The 23957-nt window shown below is 44.3% G+C and overlaps 3 pseudogenes; 1 reads left to right on the top strand and 2 right to left on the bottom strand.

Annotated features, from left to right (window-relative positions):
* Positions 1-4181: 4181 nt before the first annotated feature.
* LOC129074068 (chymase-like) lies at positions 4182-7014 on the bottom strand (annotated as a pseudogene).
* A 6335-nt stretch (positions 7015-13349) lies between these two features.
* LOC129074069 (60S ribosomal protein L18-like) lies at positions 13350-13914 on the top strand (annotated as a pseudogene).
* Positions 13915-19018: 5104 nt separating this feature from the next.
* LOC129074113 (mast cell protease 4-like) lies at positions 19019-22128 on the bottom strand (annotated as a pseudogene).
* Positions 22129-23957: the final 1829 nt, after the last annotated feature.

Here is a 23957-nt window from a genome sequence, read left to right on the forward strand (position 1 = left end):
CAACTCTGACGGGCCATGATCACGTTTTGGATCTCCAAGTGTTAGTATCAGCTTAGATCCTGTATGCAAGAGCTCTCAAGAGTGCTGGATGTTTTGTAGGTCGCTTTGCAAAATGTTGCAAAAATATTTCCTGAAGGTCAGATCAAGTGCAGTGGGAAGGCCCTGAGGTGAGCAGGTCTCTCAGATGCAAACAGGGCAGTGAGAGACTAGAGAAACTTTATAAAATGCTGAACAAAGAGGGCAAAAGACAAGGCAGAAGACGTGTCAAACATTTTGTTCCCCTGAAGCTGTTAGTCAGCTTTGATTAGCGTCACCTTACATTTCCTGGCATGGGAGTGGGTTCCCTCCCTGTGATAGAATGGGGGCAGTGTTAGGAGTGAGTTGTTACTGAGTGATCAAAAAATTATTGCTCTGGCTCCTGCAATAGCTCTGACTCCCTTGGTGGCCTCTGTCACTTAGGACCAGATGTCTCCCTTTTGAGCGGTTTGCCTTAAAAAAGCAGCCCTGCTTGTCTCCCTGTAGAAGTGATTCACAAGAGTAGCCTTCCTGTTACCACTCCTGCACTGAAAATGGCTTTAGTACAGGCTTGAGAATCTAAGCCTCAGTGATGTGATCTTTTCCTTTTCTTCTGTCTTTGAAGAGGAAGAGTTGAGAAGCCTGCTGTGTGTACAGAATGGCGTGTGGCTTTAGGACTTTCAACCGAAGTCATGGAAGAGAGAACAGACTCTCTGGAAGGTTCTCTGAGGGGGTAGGCTGAAGCTGGAAAGGCTGTGCGGTCATTCTCCACTCACCCCTCCAGATCCACTCTTCATCCTGCCCTGGGGCCTACCTTCTGGGCTGCTTCAAAAGTCTCTTCCTCTTCTGGCTTTTCAGTGGGGTTTGGCCAAAGGAACAATGGCAGGAGTTGGGGGTCAGGAAAAGGAGATGTGGAATTTATTCACAGTCTTTCTGTGCCAGATCACCAGTTGTCTGTGAGTCCTTTCTTTAACATAGCCCCCAGCTCCTGTCCTGCAACTACAGCTAGAGCTAGAAGAGGAAGAGCTTCAACCCTTTTTCTGGTTCCAGTAACCACTCCTTCCCAGGCCCATTCATGCCCAAGAGACAGTGGTGGCTTCTCACTCTTGTATCACTGTCTCCTATTGATGTCCTGTAACTCTGCCCCCTTTGCACACAAATCCTCCATTCAACTTTCTCAAATACTCCTGTGTGACTGTGCCATTTGTCGCTGCTGGGAATTGACAGACTCCTTGAGGATAAAGGCTCAAAGGACAGGATGACAAAATTGTTTCACTGTCCAGAGGTGCGGTTGGCAATAGAACACTTGCAGTTGGTTGTGATGCTGTTTTCAGAACCAGCAGGCCCAGCAAAGATAAGCACATGTGCAAGATGAAAATAAGAGATTTTCATCAGGAAAACATCATGAAAATTAGCGAAGATTTTAGCTTCCTGGCTACCCCTGCCCTGTGATGCAACTACTGATGAGAGAACCAACCCAAAGTAATGCAGCTGACTCCTCTTCTGGGGAGCCAAGGTGTCTGATAGCCCTAAAGCCATGTTATGGAACCAAAACCAAAAACTTCAAATACTTCAACTATCCAAATACACTGAAAATACTGAAAGGTCAAGTAAGGACAGAAGCCTTTCATCTTTTAATCAAAAACATAGACTCAGTAAATAATGAACTTAACCGCAAAGCACATAATCTGGGCAGAGATCTGCTAGCTTCTCCTTAATCTCTCTCTGACCTGGGGGACTGAAGTGGGATGTACAGTCATTTTTTACAGTGAAAAGAGGAAATGTCCAGGGTCTTTCCAGGAAAAACAATCCTGCCTTAGAGCCCCTGTACTGACACAGATCACCCCCCTTACATTAAACACACAGCTCTGTGTCTTGGCACGTAGTCAGTACTCAGTGTGTTTTGACTTGAGCAGTGTTAGCTGCTGTCTCTTTCCCTTAGTTTAGGGAACTAGCTGGGTCAGTGTGTGTGCTGGGCAGGCCTGGGAAGTGCCCTTCCCGTGTACTGGGTGAAGCCTCTTGTGCTGAGAGACGAATCTCATGCAAGTCCTTGCTTTTGGTGATAAATGCCAGCTAGGCAGGAGCGAGCAGCAAGCAACAACCCCAGGATCTCAGAATCAAATTTCTACTGCTGCGTGCTCTTGTCTTTCCTGACTACAGACCCATATGGAGCTTGTTTGATGTGGGGGGAGGGGTGTCACTGCCACAAGCTTAATCAGGGCATTGGGTCCTGGGTGGCAAGGCTCAGCAGTGTCCAGTTTGGGGTCCTCTGACAGCTGCCACCATGGGTGGTTCCCCCAACCCTGGGTATGGAGGGTCATGGGTCTCTCCTGTACTTTCTGTCCTGGAGATCTGGCTCATATGTGCTCTGGTTCTACAGCCTTCTGGGAAGGTCTTTCTGGCTCATGTGCTCTCCATGTTTTTTTCTAAGCATGCACAAAATATGCCTTTACAAAATTGAGGGAGATCTTTATATAGCTTTTAAAAAGCATTACATTATATGGAATTTTCCAACGTTATTAAGTGTTTTTGAAAATAAATTTTTGAATGAATTAACAATATTCAGTCATATGAGTTTACCATTTAAACATGTCCCATGGCTAGAATTTCTTTTTCTTGTTTAATTCTTAAATATGGTTTGGTATTCTTCTCTATTTCTGTACATCACAACACTAAGATTTCACTGCTTAGGATCTCTCTGGAGAGCCTATAGAGAATGCAGAGGCTATGGTTTTTACTCCTTTGTATTGATGTTGTTTGTAGAATTTCATGTTTGTTTATTAATAAGAACACTAAGGTTAAACTCTTTATTCATGACTCTTTGTGTGTATCTCTGATTATTTCTTAAAGACAAGTTCCTTGAAAGAGTTCACTTGATGGAAGGGATTTGCCGTGCCCTCTGAAGAGAGGAGCACTATCAGCTGCAGTCTCCTGTGGTGCCTGTCCCTGTCCTGCCCTGTTTTCTCTCCTCCAGCCAGTCCCTCAGCTGGCAAGAGTTTGTGCTGAGCAGGCTCTAGGCTTTCGCCTTTCTGCTGGTTTGGGTGTAACCCTTTGTAGCAGGATATTGCTCCTGCAGAACTTGTGATGCTATCCCTTATCTGCTCCAGGTATCTGCTTTGCAGCAACAAGTGAGAGGTAATCTACATCTCAGATGAAAGCTCCACTTCTTTCATGATGGATGATCTTTTCTTACTGAGGTGGACTGCAAGGGAAGCCCTCTATGGTACTAACTACCTTTTCTATGTCATGTATATAAACCAGTGGTTCTCAACTGAGGGTGGTTCCTGCCCTCCTCCGCACCCTCCCACCCCCTGGGGGACATTTAGCAATGCCTGGAGACATTTTTGGTTGTTGCAACATGGCAGTGGAGGGGGTTCCTACTGGCATGAAGTGGGAAAAGGTCAGGGATGCCGTAGGCATTGTAAACCTATTTATTTATTTAAAAATATTTTAGTTATTCATTTTTAGAGAGAGAGGAAGAAAGAGAGTAAAAAATGGAGAGAAACATCAATGTGAGAAAGAAACACCAATTGGTTACCTCTCATACATGCTCTTACCGGGGACCAAACGGTAACCCAGGCATGTACCCCAACCGGGAATGGGACAGGTAGCCTTTCGTTTTGCAGAATGATGCCCAGCCAGCTGAGCCACACTGGTCAAGGCAACATTGTACATCTTGTTTGCAATTAAAATGTTCTTAGTGCTTTCTGAATATTACTAAAGATAAATCTTAGTATAGGGTTGATAATTAAGGCAAGAAAGGATCTGGTGTAATTTCTAGTTTAAATTGGAAATATGAATCCTGTCTGTCAAGGAATCCCTTTCTCTTCTTTCTTTCCCTATTTTTTCTTCACTGTTTTATCTGTCTTTCTGTCTTTCTCTTACACACCTATACACCTACCTCTTTCAAAGCTTATAGGCTGCCTGGTCTGGGCATCAGGTTGCTATGTGCAGGAAGAAGAGAGCATTAGAGGGAGAAGACACACACTCATGTCTGGAAGTTGAGTCTTTATTGAGGTTTATTGAGAGTTTTGTAACCTAGAGGAATCTTCTCGAGGGTTAGGGGTGTGTCAGGACTTTCACAGGGACCAAAGGCAGCTCTGGAGTATGTGGCACAGAGAACCATCCTGTTAAGATTTCCTCTTGGGCTGGCCCAGGCTCCAGTGTTAATTCTCCTTCAGGATCTTCTTGATCTAAGGCCGGTAATGGGAGATCCGGGTGAAGACAGCAGGGGGCTTTGCATTCCACATTCCATAGGAGACAATGCCATGGGCCACCCCAGCACAAAGAAGAGGACCCCCTGAGTCTCCCTGGGTTGAGTGGGGTTTTGGGGGAGGGAGGGAGGGAGAGAGACAGAGAGAGAGCAAGTGCAGAAGGTGAGCCAGGGAAGTTATCCATTCCTGCCTGTGGGTTCCAACTCTGAGTCACAGTCAGACCTAGGGTTAGATCCAGGAACCTTGGCTCCTCATAGGATTATACATCTTAGTCTGATGTCCCTTTTTATTTTCCTTCTTGTTACCCCATGTGTCCTGTTTAGCAGACTGAGAGGGATGGTTAGAGATTGCACAAGGCCACGCGAGAATGGATCCACAGGGGGACAATATCAGTGTCCCCAGTCCTTTGATCTCAAGCCCTGCCACTGGCTGACAATTTTTTTAACCCCATCTTATTCTAGAAGATGCCTGGACCCTGAAGAGTGCTTTGTGGAGAAGAACCCTCATCTAAGGATTACCTTAAATATAGATTTTGTCTTTTTGGGATTGCCCACACACAGCTGGAGATTGGAGTCAAAAGTTTCAAAGTGTCTGCAGGCCTGGGGATCCATGAGTCTCAGCTTTACCTCTTGCAGAGTTTTGGAGCCTGATATCCCCACTTCTGTTATTCCCCAGCCAGCTGCCCGGCACATTCTCCCAGGTGGGATGAAGTTTAACTGGGTGTAAGGGGGAGTGTCCCCTTGGCCAGGGTCAGGTTGGCTTTCTCATTCAACTGTGAAGGGAATGAGGAGCTTGCAATGCTAGGAATGGCTTAGGACGCTGCTGGAAGTAATCAGGGAGGGAGACTGCACATTGCTTTATATTAGAGCCACGTTCAGAGCGGTGAGTTATGTGTGGGAGTGCAGTCCAGCAACAGGTTGGGAAAATTTCAGGGCAATGAGGACCTGAAAGAGAAGCCTGAGAGAATAAGAAGTAAAGGCGGAGAAAGCTTTGTCACCTTTAGTAACATGATGTCTTGATGGACAAGCGTGTAATCAAACTTTGGATGAGGGAATTGTTTTGTGACCTCAAGCTTCTACCATGTGTTTTCTTTTTCTGTTATGTCATGGGCTCCAAGAGTGACCATTATAGACCTGTTTTGAGAGAGAAGGAAGGTCAAAGAGAAGCAGTGACAGTTTGGGGTTTCTCCTGAGATGCACCCTATCTGAGAGACGGGGACTGGAGTCTCTCAGTAGGTCACAGGTCACTATCTGCTCCCCTTTTCCTGGACCACTGTGGCATTTGTGGGGCTCAGGTTTTACTCAGGGAAGGCTTTTCCCAGGAAACAGAGACAATTTCTAAGTCTCTTGGGAATTGCCGGGGGCTGAGCAGGCCATGGAGGACCCCGGGACAGGGTTAGCACTTCCTGTATCAGGGAGCCCTTTATGAGGGCCAGCCCTCTGGAGCAAGAAACAGAGAGAAAGGAAGACATGGTGAAGTCTCAAGTGGACTCTGTTTCCTGCCTCCCATGGAAAGAATGGGTTCAGGTCCCTGAGAACTAAGGGCCTGTGTTCTTGGAAAGAGCTTAGAGGAAGTGGTCCAGAGAACTGGTGGGGCCCTGAGGAGTGGAGAATCTTATGTGTTGGGGTGGGGGAGAGGAGGAGTAACTTTTAGAGGAGGGATATTTGGTTGGAGTCTCCTATTCTTTTGTAGGAGAGCTAAGTGCCCAGTGACTGAGGATCAAGGCATCCATTCAGTTAACGAGAACAATTTCCTTAGCCCAACTTGCCTCTCCTTAAAGTGACCCAGGCCCAGGAGACCCTCCACAGGCCCTTCTGTGGGTGTGTCTCTGGTTGCTACCCTGGATATTTATCTCCCATTTGGAGAGAAAGAGGATCCTGTTGTGTCACCTTCCTGCACAGTGAGCAGCCATCAGCACAAAGTTCCGTCTTATCAGGATACCTCCACAACGTGCCACTTTATTCTGGGCAGTGACAATTTCCAGGTAGGCCATGTAGGGGCAGGACTGAGGCTTGCACTCTGTGCCCGCAATGATCTCCCCTGAAATAGAGAACCACAAGGTCTGAACACAGGCATTGGTACTCACTCCAGAGAATGCACAGGTTAGGTTAAAGTTGAGAGTGCGTTTCTTGAATCTCATCCTCACCCTAAATTCTGCCCATCTTCCCTCTCAGGTGTCTCTAGTATCTGCTTTCCCCAGGCACAACCTCCTACACAAATTCTCATTCCTTTCTTTAGGCACAATAGCCACCTAGCTTCAGATGCTGTTCAGGCATTTCCCCCTCAGATTTCCCCCACTCCTATTCTGCCCCTGCCTCAACCCTCCTCTCACCATGCAGGACAAGCTCTCCAGGTTCGTGTCTTGAACTTCTCCACAGCCCATTAGCTGTGTCACAAAAGGACCAAATTATAAGCTAATGGGTAGCCCCAAATCTCAGATGATGAAGAGAACATAGGATTTTATACAGATGTTCACACATGTTAGAGAAGAATCTCCTCTTCCTCCCAGCTCCTCTGGGCTTTCCCCCAGTCAATGTGGAGTTCCTTGTTCCTGGGGACTACCATAGGCTGCAGAGAATGGGTGGGTGCATCCCAAGTGGAAGCTTCACTCTGGACTCTTGGGGAGAGAGATCCTGCTCCTCTCCTGTTTAAGAGTCATCTATATTCAGACAAAACTTTGTTTGAGAAGCTGATCCTGAAGCTTCCAGAGGGAAGGACCCCGAGACTCACCAGCTTCAGATCTGGAGCATAGGAGGAACAGCAGGGGAAGAGGAAGATGGCTCATCTTCTCAGAGAGCCTGCCCATGTCAGGTGCTGCTTCTGCCTTTCACTCTTGGGCTTTGTAACTCCCAGCAAGAGTGGAAAGGGCAGGGCTGGTAACTACAGGAACTGGGTGGTCATGTTTTTATTTTTTTAATTCTCTTTTTCTCTCTCATTCTAAGCTGGCTGTCTTTTTGATCAGAAGTTCCCCAGCCCTGACTAGTGTGACTCAGTGGTTTGGGCATCATCATGCAAACTGAAAGGTTGTGGTTTGATTCCTGGTCAGGACACGTGCCTGGGTGGCAGTACAGGTCCCCGGTATGGGGCGTGTCAGAGGCAACTGATCAATGCTTCTTTCACCCATTGATGTTTCTCTCCTTCCCTTCCCCTCTCTTAAAAAAATAAATAAAATTAAAACAAAAGTTTCCCCAGAGTTGCCCTTTGTTTTGCTAGAGGTAAAGTTGAGGCCTGTACTCTGAAGTCCTGGCTTTCAGGATGAACTCTCCATCATGGTGCCTTACCGGCAGTGGGGCAGGGGGGTGGTGGTGGAGGGGATCATGTCTTTCCCAGTTAGAGCAGTTTGTTAGAGACCTATCAGAAACATGAGTGAGGGAGATTTGTTACACTGAGCATTCAGAAGCACATGCACTTTTATGGCTATAGCCCATAATAGGAAATGCATTTTGCAAGAAGACTCAATGCCGTACATAATGTTGTATGTCAGTACATGAGCACAAACACACACAAATACAATTGAGTAAAAAATTTCACAATACTTATCATGTACAGTGCTCTCTGTTGGTTTTCCATTCCATTCCATTCCATTCCATTCCATTCCATTCCATTCCATTCTATTCCATGTTAAAACATGAGTAGCATCCACTTAAAAGATTATTGCCTGCAATTTGAAAAACATTAATCTGGATCTCTCTCATCCTCTGAATCAAGTGTTCATTGGCAGAAGAAAAGCAAGATCCAAGGAGAGGAAATGGGGGAAGGGAGCCTATTTTGTTTTAAGACTTAATACACATTATCACAAGAGAAAATGGAATTGGAATTAGTGTTTTTGAGAGACTATGTATATCATTTATTGTTATGATATATTTTCATCACAATTCTGTGAAGTAGATTCTATTATCTCAATTTTATCTATCTATATCCAGGCTTATGGTTGAAAATTAGACTTAAATGATTCCAAAATAAGGGCCCTTTCTGCTTTGCCACTAAAGGGAAATAGAGAAGTTGAGTACTGCCAGTGGTGATGTATAGATGTAGAAGGATGATTGCTTCTGGGGGGCTGGCATTTCCTACTGTCACATTAAGAATCAAGCTTATTTTGCTGAAAAAGAATATATACACACAGATGTATCTGAGTTTTTTTTTTCCTGTAACAACCTTGGGAAATACCATTATTGTCATTTTACAGATGTAGAATTGAGACTCAGACACATTAACATGACCAAGATCACACAAGTCATAACTATCATAACTGGGTTTCAAGTGCATATCTGTTGTTTTCCCCAGAGTTGTAGAAGCAGGGAGTCCAGAGAAGAGTTGGGTAACATGGTGGCATGTCATTTCTCTTGGAGATTTATAAGATATTTGGTTCAGAGATGGGGAAGCACAGGTGACATATACCTCCCCAGATCATCCTATCATGACCTCAGTCTCAGCTTTGGCTTGTAACTGGGGTGTTACAATTCTTAGTATATACTGTCTGAGTCCTCTGTTGTCCTTAGTTCTGACCCTGTCTAGGATAGAACATTAACACATTTTCCTAATGTTTGAGGAGTCCTTGCCCTAATTCATTCACTCTCTAGAGTTGCCAGTTTAATATACAGAATGCCAAGTGAAATTTGTGTTACAGATGAATAACAAATCACTTTTTAGTACAAGTGTGCCCAATGTTGCTTAAGACATAATAAAATTGTCTTAAATTCAAATTTAACTGAGAGTCCTGTATTTCTATTTGCTAAAACTAGCAACTGACTCTGCATTCTACCATCAGCAGAGCAGAGAAGAATCTGGAGTTGGAGAAGTTTTATCCTGTAGCCCTGCACCAGTTAGACCAAAAAGCAGAGGTATAAACAAATGAAGGGCATCCATTTTCCACTCATGTAATAGGAAGTTGAGAGGTAGGGAGTCCAGGGCTAGTGTGATTGCTCCACAACATCATTAAGGTTCAGATCTATCAAGACTCAAGTTTTGTTTCACTTACACTGGCTGAGGGCAAAGGAATGGAATAGGTATAGCTCCAGTCAGGTGACCAATTTCTGAAACGAGAACTAAACAATCTGACCATATTTCTGCCTTGCTATGTCATGTGTGTATTTACATAGTTCAACAGATTTCCTTTTTCTCTCTTCTCTGCTTTCCTTCTGCTGTTTTATATGTGTATGTTGGTGGTGAAGTTTATAGTTTAGCCTCTAGTTTTCAGAATATCAGTTTGGGAGTGTGACTAAATTAGAAATGGAATGGATATCATGTAGAGTTCCTATACTTGGAGTAGAAAGCAGTAACTGATGAGATTGAGTTACTGCATTTCTGGGGAGAGCCAAGCCTCATTTTCCTTTGGACAAAAGATGGTGACAGTTAAGATCAATGAGAACAATTTTATTTTGGAGAATATTAAGTGCACATTCATGTTGGGCAGCCAAATGATGGATTGTAGTGGACATTTCCCATGTATGTGGTGGATCCTTAGTGTCTTTTGAACGTCCTTCATGTATTAAGAGAATTCTCAATTATGATTCTTGCCTTTCTAAGGTAGAATCCACAAACTTCCTTTCTCTGATTTTCTTTAAATTATATTTTACTGATTATGCTATTACAGTTGTCCAAATTTCCCCCCTTTCCCTTCTTCCACCCAGCAACACCCGTTCCCTCAGGCAATCTCCACGTCATTGTTCATGTCCATGGGTCATGCATATGAGTTCTATGGCTACTCCATTTCCTATACTGTACTTGACATTCCCATGACTATTCCGTAACTCTTTATTTGTACTTCTTAATCGCCTCACATCTTCAGCTATTCCCCCGGATCCCCATCTCATCTGGCAACCATCAAAATGCTCCCCATATCCATGATTCTGTCTTTGTTCTTCTTGTTTGCTTAGTTGGTTTTTTTAGATTTAATTGTTGATAGATATGTATTTTTTGTCATTTTATTGTTCATAGTTTTGATTTTGTTCTTTTTCTTAAAAAAATCCCTTTAACATTTTATATAATAATGATTTGGAGATGAAGAACTCCATTAGTTTTTTCTTGTCTGGGAAGCTCTTTATTTGCTCTTTGATTCTAAAGATATCTAAGTGATATCTTTGCTGGACAGGGCAATGTTGGCTGTAGGTCCCTGCTCTTCCTGACCTTGAATATTTCTTGCCTGTCCCTTTTAGCCTGCAAAGTTTCTTTTTAGAAATGATCTGACAGTCTTATGGGAACTCCCCTGTAGGTAACTAACTTCTTTTCTCTTGCTGCTTTTAAGATTCTCTTTTTATCTTTAACCTTTGACATTTTAAATATGATGTGTCTTTGAGTGGGCCTTTTTGCATCCATCTTGTTTGGGGCTCTCTGTGCTTCTTGGACTTGCGTATCTATTTCCTTCACCAAATTAGGGAAGTTTTTTAAAATTATTTTTTCAAATAGATTACTTGCTCTTTCTCTTATCCTTTCGTACCTGAATGATGCAAATGTTGGAGTGCTTGAAGTTTTCCCTGAAGCTAGTTATACTATCGTCATTTTTTTGAATTATTTTTTCTTGTTGTTCTGATTGGTTGATTTTTTCTTCCTTATGTTGCAAATCATTGATTTGATTCTCAACTTCATCCACCCTACTGTTGTTTCCCTGTGAATTGTTCTTTATTGCAATTAGCGTATCCTTCATTTCTGACTGGATCTTTTTTATGCTGTTGAGGTCCTCACTAAGTTCCTTGATCATTCTTAAAACCAGTGTTTTGAACTCTGTATCTGATAGATTGCTTATCTCCATTTCCTTTAGTTCTTCTTCTGGAGTTCTGATCTGTTCTTCCATCGGGGCCATGTTTCTTTGTCTCGTCATTTTGGTCGCCTCCCTGTGTTTGTTTCTATGTGTTAGGTGGAGCTTCTGTGACTCCCTGACTTGGTAGTGTGGTAGTAGGTGTCCTGTAGGGCCCAGTGGCACAGCCTCCCCTATCACTCAAGCTGGGTATGCTTTGTGTGCATCGAGTACACCCTTCTCTTGTAGTTGAGCATTGATTGCTGTTGGCAGGTCAATGGGAGAGATTTACCCAGGCCAGTCAGCTGCAAGGATTGGCAATGACCATTGACTATTGACCACCAACCTCTGCTCTCTGTAGAGGATCAGCTGTGCAGGGGCATGGTGATGGTGTTCCAACATGGTCTGTAGCTGTCCACTGGGTGTGCAGGCTCTTGGGTTTCCCAGGTGGTGCAGGTGAATGGCAGTTCCCACCTGTGTTTTGCCCAGGACCACCCTGCCTGAGCTATAAAGCAATAGGAGATGGTTGCTAATTGTGCTGGAGGCTTGGAGATTCCCAGATGAAGCAAAGCTGTGAATCTAGGCTGACTGTTGTTAGTGCTGGGCCTGGGGCCACTTAGTAAGAGGTACAGTGGTTGGAGGCTCACTGAGGTCAGCTGGTGCTTGTTTGAGAGGATTTAGGAAGTTGTGAGGCATCAGCCAAGACCAGCCATTCATATGGAAAAGTCACTGTTAACAGCCTGGGAGGGCCCATGGGGTGGGTTATAGCCTCAGAGGATCTCTAGGTTGGGGCAAACAGTGTTAGGTTGATGGAGTCTCAGATAGGTTGATGGAGCCCAAGAGGATCTCTTGGGCTGGGGGATCTACTGGCTCTGTGGCTCTGTTGGGCAAGGATTCAGAAAAGGGACGATGACTTCTGCCCAACTTTCTGCCTAGGAAAAAGCTGTCCCCCAGCTCTCACCTTGATGTCAGACACTTCAGTTCCTCCCTGTATGTGCTGGTGCCTTTCAAACTCCTACCTGGTGCTGGAGTGCAGAGGAAGTGAGTCTGAGTAAGCTCATATGTGGGTTCTTTAAGAGGAGATGCTTGCTTGGGACTCTAAAAGTTTCTTCCACTCACTCAATCCCCACTGGTTTTTGCAGTAATAAGTTGTGGTCACTTATTTTCCTGGCACTGGAAGCTTGGGCTGCGGGGTCTGGTTTGGGGCTGGGACTCCTCAGTCTCAAGATATACCTCCCAAATTTTATCCACCACAGGTGGATGTAAGCCTAGCCCATTCTGCATCTCCACCCTTCCTACAAGTCTGGATGGCTGTGGTTTCTATAATTCTGTAGTTGTCAGACTTCCATTCATCCTGATTTCTGGTGGTTCTGAGTGATGGCTGTTCTGTAGTTTAGTTGTAATTTTGATGTTGTTGTTTGAGAAGGTGAGCCATGTTTACCTTTTCCTTCATTTTGACAGGAAGTCCTCTTTGATTTTCTTGCATCAAGGGCCATGTGATGAGACTGCAATCAGATGAATGTGCATTAAAATTTGACTTAGAAGGGGTAACAAGGTAGCAGGTATTATGTGGAATTATAATTTTTCTGGTAAAGGTGAGTTGCAGAGGGATCTGGTCAGGGGAGGAATTAGTCATGGTTAAGGTATCTAGTGCTGCCTACAGTGTCAGGACCAAGTCAACAGCCAGTGAAAACTTTGCTGAACAGTCTCATGGTATAGTTCAGTCATTGTTTCTGGTCAGGTTGCTTCCAGATTGAACACTGCAGCATCTTGGCAAGTAGATGATGAATCTGTATAAAGAAGAATTTACTAATAATCAGTTGTTACAACTTGATTATGTAGTTAGGGGAGGTAAGTGATTTCCTATTTGCTGGAGATACTTGAAGTAGATGTTACATGGAGTCTTGTTTAGGATTGATAATTAGTGGAAAGGAGAGGTTTGGGATTGATGTAAAAGCACTGATGTTTTGATGGTAGTGATTCCTTAGCCACTATAATGCAGAGGGATCATCCCTTCTCTGAGTTCCTGAAACATTTATTATCTGTGCCATTTTTCACTTTGACATATGAGGCATTCAGTTGCTTTTGCAGGTAGATGGGGGTGAGCTTTTATCCTGCTTCTTCCACTTAACTATCTCTCTGATTTAGGACAGTTCCTTAAGTTCTCAGCATTAGTTGCTGGGTAGAATAATTTTGGTTGTACGTTTTTGCTTTTCATCACTTTGGATATTTTGTGCCAGTCCTTCCTGGCCTGCAAAGTTTGTGTTGAGAAATCAACTAACAGTCTTATGGGAACTCCCTCATAGGTAACTAACTGCTTTCTCTTGTCACTTTTAGGATTCTCCCTTTGTTACCTTTTTGGACCTGGTTGAGCAGAAGGTTCCATCATGGGGGTTGACATCTGCCACAACAAAGACTGAAAGATTTGGCTCAAGGAACCCAAGAGCCAGACCATCTACCTAAGGCTGTTGGTCAAGCTATACACATTTCTGGCCAGATGAACCAACTCCATCTTCATCCAAGTGGTGTTGAAGAGGTTGTTCATGAGTCACACCAAGAGGCTGCCTCCATCCCTTTCCTGGATGATCCAGAAGATTAAGCTTCCTGGGCAGGAGGGCAAAACTGCTATAGTTGTAAGAACTGTAACCGATGACGTGCATGTCCAGGAGGTGCCCAACCTGAAGGCATATGCACTTTGTGTTAGTAGCCAGGCCCTGAGCTGCATCCTGAAGGCCGGCAGCAATATCTTCGCCTTTGACCAGCTGGCGCTGGACTTCCCTAAGGGCTGTGGCACCATCTTGCTTTCTAGTTCTTGCAAAGGCAGAGAAGTGTATAGGCATTTTTACAAAGCCTGTGAACCTGTCACAGCCACACCAAAATCTATGTACATCCAAGTGCCAGAAGTCCGAGTGAGCAAGAGGCCCATGGGCCAGCCATGGCCACAGAAACTAACCTCAGATCCTACCTTGTTGTTCAAAAGATTTTGGATGCTGAAAAAGAAAAAGATTTTCTCTTTGTCTTTAACCTATGGCATTTTAATTATGGTGTACCTTGCTGTGGGTCTCTTTGAGGTCATCATGTTTGGGGCTCACTGCACTTCCTGGGCTTGTATGTCTATTCCCTTTGCCAGGTTAGGGTGCTTTTCCATCATTATTTCTTTAAATAGGTTTTCAGTTCCTTGCTCTCTCTCTTCTCCTTCTGGTATCCCATAATGTGAATATTGTTACACTTAATGTTGTCCCAGAGGTTCCTTAAACTATCCTCATTTTTTTGAGTCTTTTTTTCTTTTTGCTGCCTTGATGGGGTGTTTTCTGCTACCTTATCTTCCAAGTCACTAATTTGATCCTCTGCTTCACCTGCTCTACTGTTGATTCTTTCTAATGTATTCTTCATTTCAGTTATTGCATTCTTCATTTCTAATTAGTTCTTTTTTTATGATTTTTTAATCTGTTTTTGTATTTCCTATCTCTTTGTTGAAGTTCTAACTGAGATTGGTTAGCATCCTTAAAACCTCTGTTTTGAACTTTGCATTTGGTAGATTGCTTGTCTGCATTTTTGTTTAGTTCTTTTTCTGGAGTTTTGTTCTGTTTTTTCATTTGTGACATGTTTTTTTTCCCTCATTTTTGTTGCCCCCCTGTGTTTATTTCTGTGTATTAGGAAGAGCTGCTGTGTCTCCCAGTCTTAGTAGAGCGGCCTTATATAGTAGAGTAGAGAGGGACTCAGTAGAGTCCCCTGAGACCCAGTGGTGCAGTCTCCCTGGTCACCTTAACTGGGTGCTCCAGGTGTGTCCTTGTGTGCATTTTGTGTGTCCTCTTGTTATAGCTGAACCTTGATTATTATTGGCATCTCAGCGGGAGAGACTGACCCTCTCAGGTTGAATGATTGTAAGAATTGCCCATGGCTATAGTTGAGGAGCTGTTAAGCAGGGGTTACTCTATGGAGCAAGAGTGGTGTTATCAGGGCCCTAGTGCTTGCCAAGTCTGTACTTCGAGTGTGTTTTTGTGGGTGTGGTTGGATGGTCCTCTGGTATGGCCTTAAGCTGGTTGCCAGGTGTGTTGGTTCTGGGGCTTCTTGGGAGGTGTAGGCCAAGGTCAGCTGATGCCTGTACCCTACCTGGGACCACTTGGTATGAGCTGCAAAATGATCTGCAGATGGTTGTCACTTGTGTTGGGCTTGGAGGTCCCTAGGAGAGGCTAAGCTATGAACTGAGGCCAGGTGCTTCTAGTGCTATGCTTTGGGCTGTTTAGCAAAAGGTAGGGGCCATGCTGAGGCCAGATACTGTCTGTTTGGGATTTGTGAAACTTAGAGAGATTTTAGGAAAGTCCACAGCATGAGCCAAGACAGTCCATTTGTATGGAAAAGCCACTGGAAGTGGCTTGGCTGGATCCTCAAGTTGGGTGGGACACGGTCTCAGGGAATCAATCACCAAGGTGGGGAGAACACTGTTATCTGGGTTGATGGAGACTCAAATATAGCGTCTGCTTGTGCCTTCAGGGTGAGGGCTCAGCAAGGGAATAATAGCCATTGCCAGCACTTTTGTTGGGATGAAACTGTCCCTCCAGCCTTCATCCTGCAGCCAGACAATTCAGTTTATTCTTGAGTATACCTCTTGCCTTTTGAGCTGCTATCCAAGCACTGGAGCTCAGAGTAGTGTAAATACACTAGTGCATGTATTTACAGCTAGTAAATACATGCACTAGTCCTTTAAGCAGAACACCTAGGAATCTAAAGGCCCTCCCTCTCAATGTGCCACAGTTGTCTCTGGTTTTCACAGCCAGGAGTTATGGGAACTTTTCCTTCTGGCACTGAAATCCAGGGAAGCCTGGTGTAAGGCTGGGATTCTTGCCTCCTCAGGGTTAACTCGACAGTGGAGATATTCCTCCTGATGTTTAAGCACCACATGTGGACGTGGGAGCAGCTGCTTCTGCATCTTGGCCCCTCCTACCGGTCTCCACGTGGCTTCTTCTTAGTTATAAGAGTTCAATTTAGCTAGTCTACAGATGGTTTTCAATGATGATTGTTCTGCAGTTTAGTTGTAATTTTTGTGTGGCCATCGAAGGAGGCGAGTACATTTACTTACTCTGCCTTCTTGACTGGGAGCCCCCTGATAGTTCTAGTTTCCATTTATCATTCCTGAAATAGGCTAGTACTTGAGAAGGAAAGTCCTAGAGTGCTCCTTCTTTTAGTTTGGTGAAGCAGTTTCTCCTACAGACTCTGTGATCCTCCTATTCCCCTTATCACTGTCAACATCAGTCAGGTCGGCCAGCTCCTTGGGTCATCATCTTGTGCACCTCAGAACTAATAACCATGATAATCTTATCTTTCTGGTGGGCTGCAGGAGAGACAACTGTTATTTCCATTTCAGGCGATCATATAATGTGTGCTTGATGTGTGGTTGCTGCCAATGGTGAAGTCAGTGTTTGTAGGCTCAACACCCCTCCTCACAGTCTCCATTCCTGCTACCTGTCAGGGTATAGTTCCTGGATCGGGAGTGGCTTATCTTCTAGTAGATCTAGAACAGCCTGATATTCTTCTACTGGGATTGCTTTATTATGCGGTAGGCCTATAAGGGTATCTTATCTGCCTAGTCTTTTTTCCACATCCTGCATTCTTGGTTGCAAGAACATTATTTTGATTACTTAATGGAAAATGTTGCCCAACTGCAGATATGATTTTGTAAAGCTATTGGGGACAAGTGAATGGGCAAGTTATGTGAGACTAAGACAGGAGGTGTAGAGTTTCAACTGTATAAAGTAAGGCCAATCCTCCAGGTGTCATTTGGGGAGTTTTCAGTAGTGCTTCTGTCTAACCATATTTGGGAGAAATGTAGAAGAAGAAAATAAGTACCACAAACTAGGTGGCTGAAAATGAGAAATTTATTCTCTCAGAGTCTGGAGACTGGAAGTCTCAGATCAAAGTGTTGGCAGAGTTGGTTCTCCCTGAGGGCTGTGAGGAAGAATCTGTCTCATGCTTCTCCTCTAGCTTCTGGTGACAGCTGCAATCCTCGGTGGTCCTTGGCCTTGGGATGCATCACACCATCTCTAACTCTGTCTTCTCATGGCCTTCTCCCTGTGTGTGGCCTTCTCCTGTTCTTATAAAGACACCAGTGTTGGATGAAGGGTCCACCCGACTCCAGTATGACCTCATCTTAATTAATTCTGCAACAACCCTATTTACTAAATAAGGTTACATTCTGAAGCACTGGGAGCTAGGACTTCAATTTTCTTTTTTTGAGGGACACAATACAGCCTATAACAACTCCTTCAGTATATATACATGCCAAACCATTACACCATGCATGACTATATGAGGGTAACTGTTGCCGAGGAAACTGTGGATGCAGGAGAATGGTCCCAAGGTTCACAGCGGAGGGCCTGACATTGGGGTAGGGTGTGAGGAGCAGATATTCTTTCTTGTTGGACTTTTGGACCTGGGCCCCAGCAACCATGATCCTGGGAAGAACTAACTGTTTAGCACTTACTTCTCTGTGTGCTACCTCAGCTGTCCACAGGCCCTCTTCCTATGAGTTTGGGCAAAGCACTCTTTATCCGGACAGTTTCTCCTGCTGACCCTGTGATGCTGAGACTTTATCACTTTTGGTGTCAGTCAGGCAGACTCACTCTGGACTTACCCTCCGCGTAGCAGAACACTTTGATAATGATGATGTGTGCTTATCTTCTCTGGGTGATGGCCACCAACTGCTTTTTCCATGTTAAGGGTCCATGTGATGCTTGTTTGGTCTTCTGTGGTGGCTGGGCCAGACTCAGTGCTGTCAACCTCTTGGGTCCATTTCAGTCCATGGGTGCAGACAAGCTCCCCACAGTTTCCGCCAGCCCTGCTGCTCCTTGGGGGCCAGGCTGGCAGGACAGGCTGACTACTCTCCTGTTCCAGGGAAGAGGGCTTCCCTGTGGATGCGCTGCCCTTAGGGCCTGGGGATCAAAGGTGGATGGAGATTTAGCTGCAACTCAGTGTGTGTTCTGGTCTCCTAAGCAAACATTATACATTGTGTCTGTGCTGCTTGTATCTCACATTTAAAAATTCTTATTTAATTATACAAATATAAAACATGAGTTAAGATAAATAGAAAAAAATCAAATTAGCATTCTTGCATGTGGTCTCTTGTTTTTGAGATTTTCTTAGACAGCTGAATTTGGGTGGCTCTGAGATAGTTCAGGGATGAGGCTCACTCCAATGCTCTTGGGGATCCCTATCCTGGGCTAGAATGGCCCTAAGGCATGTACAGCTCTGTTGTGACTCCTGCAATAGATATAGTTGTCCTGAGGACTTCCAAGAGTCATCCCTTCCTCACCCCACTATCCTGAGCTCTTGTGCTTGAAAAATTTTCTTCTTTCCCACTTGGCAGATATTTCTGTAGCTGTAGACACACTATTGAGGGGGAAGATCATGAGGCAGAAGGGGGTGTGAGAACATAAGGTGTCAACAGCCCAGGCCTGGGGCCATCTTTGGAAACAGTCATGGGGAATTTGCTATGGAGCATTTATGCCCTGAATTGCAGTGGCTGAGGCATGGAATTTGAGGAAAGAAGAGAAGCGAGAGGAGAAGAGGTAGTGATGGTGGTGTGTGTGTGTGTAGGGGGGAGGTGGGAGTAGGAAGAGGAAGAGGGGACAGAGGAGAAAGAAGGTCATTCAGTGACAATATTACTCTGGATGTTAAATCCTATTGAGCAGATCAAAACATTTTCTTTAATAATCCACAACACCACACAATGTACATGGAAACTGGTAGGCTTGATTATTAATCTGGCGAGAAAGGAGCCCAGTGCAATTCTTCATTCAAACTAGAGAGGAGGATCTGCATTACTCCCTGTGGAGCAGAACAGCTGTGGGGGAGCTCTAGAGGATAAAGAGTCTCACACACATATGCTGGCGGCAGCATCTTTATTGGATTTTGCTGGAGATACAATCAGCAGGGGTTTTGGATTCCTTTGGAAGTCTCCCTGGGCTTGGGCTGGGGCCAGGCTCCTGTGGAACCTGGGGGCTACCCAGGGAGAGCTCTGGCTTTGGGATTTTCCCTGATGCTGGCCAGGTTTCTGTGGCTACTTGCTCTCTAAGATCGAATTAATCCAGGGAACATGTGGGGAGATTCGCGTGAAGACAGCAGGAGACTGTGCACTTTGATGTCCATATGACACAACACCTTGGGCCACACTGGCACACAGAAGGGAGCCCTCAGAATTCCCCTGTGGGTTAGAGAAAGCAGACTATGAGCAGAGATCATCATTCTCTCCTGTTACCTCATCCTGGTTCTATCAGCACCCTGGGAAGCCCCAAGATACCCCGTAGTTGGGCCCGGAATCCTGACTCCTCATGGAGTCATAAGTTAGAATTCATACGTTTAATGTTCTCTCTCTCTTTCTGGCTCAGAATCACACAACTCTAGATCCTGACCCCTCCATCTTCTTGTAGTTTCTCTCCTAGATCCCTGTATGGAGACTTTTCTGGGAGGATTAGAGTCAGGACTTGAGCATGGGGGGATATAACCCAGAAGGATTACAGTTCTCACAGTCCTGGACACCCATGAATGCAGATACCAGTCACTGTACCCAGGGACTTTGTGACCCACCCTGTTGCAGGAGAACCTTGTTTCCCAGGGACTGATTGTGAGGAGGAAGTGTAAGTATGTGATACCTTGTATACTGATGTTTTCTTCCTGGGGTTGCCCACACAGACTTGCAAGTTATCATTATAAAAGTGAAAGTGGTTGCAGGCCTCAACATTCATGAGTTTCAGCTTTCACCTCTCTGAGAGTATCTGATCCTGGCTTGTTCATTCCTGTTCTCCCCCAGCCAGTTGCCCAGCATACTCTTCCAGGTTGAATTAAGGTAGACTGGGTGGGAAGGGGGATTGTCTTCACACAGCGTGGTTCAGCTCGGCTTTCTTTTGTAGCTATGAGGGAGGAAGAGTAGATGGTTGCCTGTCTCAGGGAAAGTGGTGGGTGTGGTGTGATAGAGGCTCCCTGGGCAGGGCCTAGAATATTTCCCCAATGGGGTGGTGATGCATGGAGTGGGAGTGGTCCCCAAGAAAGTAGGTTTAAAGAGAGAATGAGAAAGGTTTAGGTTTAGGTTAGGAGAAGGATTAAGAAGAGGGGCTGAGAAGTCCAAGAAAGAGAATGGCACCTTCAGTAACATGACGTCATTGAGCTTGGTGAAATAGTCGTATTGTGGATGAACAAATTGTTTTTTGACTTCTAGCTTCTACCATGTGGATTCTTCTTGTTTTATGTCATGAGCTCCAAGAGTGGCAGTAATTTTTCTGTTGAGAGGGAAGAGAGATTCAGGAAAAGGTGCTGGTCTCCTGAGAGCGGCGCATTCTGAACAAAGTGACACGAGGCCCTCCTCTTCAATGTAGACCCAGCTGAGGAACTCATATCTTACTGAGAACAGGTGTTCCTGCTTGGGGTCACAGCTCTTTCAGGAAGGTCCAGCTTCTGAGAGGACACAGAACTGAGATGGCTTCTCTGGCCCAAGGATGAGAGAGGAACATTGGCCTTTCTGGACCTGGGATGCCTACAGTAAATCTTGGGCCTCTGGAGATGGAGATGACTAATCAGAAGGGAATGGTTCATCCCAATATACATCACTGATCATCTTGAGGTGGGTGAGGCATGAAAATTTCTCCTCAGGACACTTGAAAGTTGTGTTAACTCTGGTTCCTACAACTCCTCACATGAAAAGGGAACAGGTCAAAGTTTTATTACCTTCCTTTACAGTAAGCAGCTGTCACCACGAATTTTTGACTTATGAGAAACCCACTACAGCTTGTAACATCACCTTGGTCAGTGATGATTTCCAGATGGGCCATGTAGGGGTGGGAGTGTGGTTTGGACTCAATGCCACTGATGATCTCCCCTGAAACAGAAGAACCCGTGTTCCCAACATAGGCTAATTGAGTCTTCAGACAGAGCACTGGGTGAGGAACATGAGTTGAAGGCTGAGGCAACTCCCCACCTCCAGGCTCACCCTTACCTCTAATGTGGCTCAGCCCCACTATATATCCCTTTTATTGGCTTTTCCTGTCGCAATTCACCCTGTCAATCCTTATCCTACTTTGTAGACCACAATGTCTAGTCTTGATTCTGAGTTGTTACTGAAACATTTCTTCATGTCCTGATTCTGATCTCCTCCATTTGAGAGCAAAGCCAAATGACCATGAATCAGAATTGTGGATATTTTGAGGAAAGCAGCTTAAGAGGTACTTCCCAAGCCAGTTTTCTGGTTCTACCTCCATCCAAGACTTCTTTTGCCAAGTCAACTGTTATTAACTGCTGGGAAAGAGTTTGACTCTTCCACATAGAGATTTCCCCCTGGAACACTTGGAATGAGTTGTTGCTTTTTCACGTTAGGATCTTATTTGACTCAGGTCAGTAAGCTTGGAATAACGGCTGAGGACCCAGAGAACAGGGAGTTACACCCCAGAGTCACCAGCTGCAGCTTCAGGTGGCAAGAGAAAGACCAACCAAAGGAGTAGGGCCTGTATTTTCCCAGTGATACTGCCCAAGGTAAGCTACTTCTGTCACTCTCCTCTCTTGTCCCTGCTTTATAACCCCAGTCGTACAAGGAGGGGGAGGGCTGGAAACCACAGAAAGCATATTTTTGTCATTTATTCTGGCCTGGCTTATCTTCCTCATCAGATATCCTTTCAGCTCTCCCCTCTGCTCTGCTGCTGTTGAAGTTGTGGTCAGAGCCTCAGTGCCCTTGCTTCTAGGATGACAGGATTGGCTGGGGAGCTGAACCCTTTCACAGTGCATGGAATTTTGGGCATGGAGATTTAAATGGAGGGAAGGGGAAATGCATGCGTTTTCTTCCCCTCTCTTGCCCTGCCTGGGCTGGCTTGTGTTGAGGCCAAGTTGTGCATACTGGGCCACACTTCCAGGATGTGTGCCCTGGCAGTGGCCTGTGGGATGCTGGGGCATCTTCTGCTGCTGCATGGATGGTTCCAGACCATGCCTTCTCTTCCTTGGTGATCCACAGCATGGATGTGTGAGCCAGAGCACATGTGGACCGCAGGCCCTGGAAGATGTGTGGCCAGGCAGCAGGCCCCAGGGCCCCTGGTGTGGGAAGTGGTGGTGGCTGGCAGTACAAGCCATGCTCACAAGCTCCAGAAAGGAGTCTGAGGCCTGACAGTGATGGTCAGCTTCAATGATCATGCAGCGGTTGCCTGCAGTTTCCCAAAAGATAGTGTTTTTAAGTGGGAGAAGAAACTCTGTGTGCAGCCTTGAGTTTTTCTGGCAGAGGGTGGGTGTTTTTTTCCCTCTGGGTGTTTTGGAGGGGATGGAGTCTGAGGCAGAAGCCTGCCATTCTTCCCAAAATGTGTAGTTTCTGAATAAACAACCCCTTTCCTTTTTCACCAAACCTCTGCCTCTGGAATTTGCCTACGATGAGCAGTAGAACCCCAATCCTTGTTTGGTAACACTCCTACTTCAAGGATGCACTCAATGCCCCGTCCCCAGTCACGGCACATACAAGAATCAATCAATGAATGCATAAATAAGCGGAACAACAAATTGGTGTTTCTCTCTCTCTCAATAAAGTCAATAAAAAGTAAAATTTTATTTTATTTTGTTTTTTAATTTTTAAATAATGTTTATTCTATCACAATTGTCTCAGTTTTTCCCCCTTTACCCTTCTCCACCCATCCCAACCACCCCCCAACCCCACCCCACTCCCACAGTCAATTTCCACACTGATATCCAAGTCCATGGGTCATTCATAGATGTTCTTTGTCTAGTCCCTTCCCCTTCTTTCCACCATTGTCCTCTTTCCCCATCCCCTCTGGTCACTTTCAGTCTGCTCAGTGTTTCCATGCCTGTGGTTTATTTTGTTTGTTAGTTTATTTTGTTGAATAGATTTCACTTATAGCTTAGATCGTATGGTATTTGTCTTTCACCTACTGGCTTATTTCACTTAGCATAATATTCTCCAGTTCCATCCATGTCACAAAAGGTAGGAGTTCTTCCTTCCTTTCTTCTTTTTTTCTTAAATCTAAATGCAGATTGATTTCATTTTTTATTTCTTTAAATGTCAAAATCCATTTTAAATATTAAAAAATTTAAATCCATTATAAAGTCTCAGCAACTAAAACAACATGACACCAGCACGGAAATAATCAAGTAGATCAATGAAATAAAATGAACATTCCAGAAACAAACGTATATATCTAACAATGTAATATATGATTAAATTGATATTTCAAATTAATGGGGAAAATAAGGCTTATTCAACAAATAACTTGCATGGACCATTATTACTTCAAATAAAACAAATATAGAACCCTATTTCACACATTATACAAGAAATATTCAGGTGAATTAAAAGCTGATATGTAAAATCTAAGGAGTTTTTGGAAAAAATACAAAATAATATTTTTCTTAGCCTGACGTAACATATTCAAACCCAGAAGCTATAAAATAAAATGTTGACAATATGACTATATTAAACATTTAAGACTTTACAGTAATATACATATAAAAAAGTGAAAGGACAAATGATAGGATAGGAAAGTATTTGCAACACATCTAAAAAAGGGTTTATAGTTTTTGTTTTAAGGGAAAAAATTCTACAAACATTTAGTCAAAAAATGGATAAAAAATACCAAAAAGTCATTTAAAGCTTTTTAAAAAAATGGAAATAGGCAAGAAATATACAATACAAGTTTAGTTTCAACAAATAATAAAGTAACACTTAAAATAACACATCATTGTCTCAATCAGATTAATGAGTATTAAAAATATAGGTAATATCAAGTATTGGTGACAGTGAAAGGAACTGGGTATTCATAGATTCTTTTTCTTCATCTTCTTAAAGCTGTCCCTTTAGCATATCTTGCAATGCTGGTTTGGTGGCAGTGCATTCTTTTAGCCTTCTTTTGTCTGGGAAACTCCTTATTTTTGCCTTCCATTTTAATTGAGAGCCTTGCTGGGTAGAGCAGTCTTGGTTGCAGGCCTTTGCTTTTCATTCCTTGGACTATTTCTTGCCA

Source organism: Pteronotus mesoamericanus, unplaced genomic scaffold, assembly GCF_021234165.1.
Source record: "Pteronotus mesoamericanus isolate MK-2021 breed Mesoamerican mustached bat unplaced genomic scaffold, CSHL_Meso_final contig_46, whole genome shotgun sequence".
Classification (NCBI taxonomy): Eukaryota; Metazoa; Chordata; class Mammalia; order Chiroptera; family Mormoopidae; genus Pteronotus; species Pteronotus mesoamericanus.